This window comes from Aphanomyces invadans (genome assembly GCF_000520115.1).
Source record: "Aphanomyces invadans strain NJM9701 unplaced genomic scaffold supercont1.115, whole genome shotgun sequence".
NCBI classification, from domain to species: domain Eukaryota; phylum Oomycota; class Saprolegniomycetes; order Saprolegniales; family Verrucalvaceae; genus Aphanomyces; species Aphanomyces invadans.
The window spans coordinates 49788-50219 of NW_008580260.1; the positions used below are offsets into that span (position 1 = coordinate 49788).

Sequence of the window (432 nt, forward strand, 5' to 3'; positions counted from 1 at the left end):
GACGAACGAAGAGCGCGAAGCAATCCTTCGTGAGACCTTGCTAAAGAGCAATGGAGTCTACTCCGCAAGACTTCCAAATGGATTTAGTAAGTATCATGCTGACAAATACAATTGCCACCCTGCAACGATTCGCAAAGTGCTCGCTCGTGCAAAGAGCCAGGGTGTTACCGAAGGCAGCATGAACGTGTCAGTTTCAAGCAAAGAGAAAGGCAAGGTTGGCAGAATGTATGCATTTACAGCAGCTGAGGTTAAAGCTAAGCTTTTGCAAGTCCCTCTGGCTAATCGTACGACACTGCGCTCCATATCTGCTCACACTACATTGACATAACCTCGTATAAACAACATTGTTAAATAAATTCCACATAACAGGCATAAGCCGAGGATCCCTACATCGCTACCTCAAGCTGGGTATGTTCCGGTCTCACTCAAATG

At 46.1% G+C, this 432-nt stretch overlaps 1 protein-coding gene across 1 annotated transcript in view; it reads left to right on the top strand.

The window, feature by feature from the left end:
• H310_14964 (hypothetical protein) overlaps positions 1-432 on the top strand; it is a gene marked incomplete at both ends in the record, with an annotated part of 4382 nt that overhangs the window by 1096 nt on the left and 2854 nt on the right. The window lies entirely within an intron of this gene.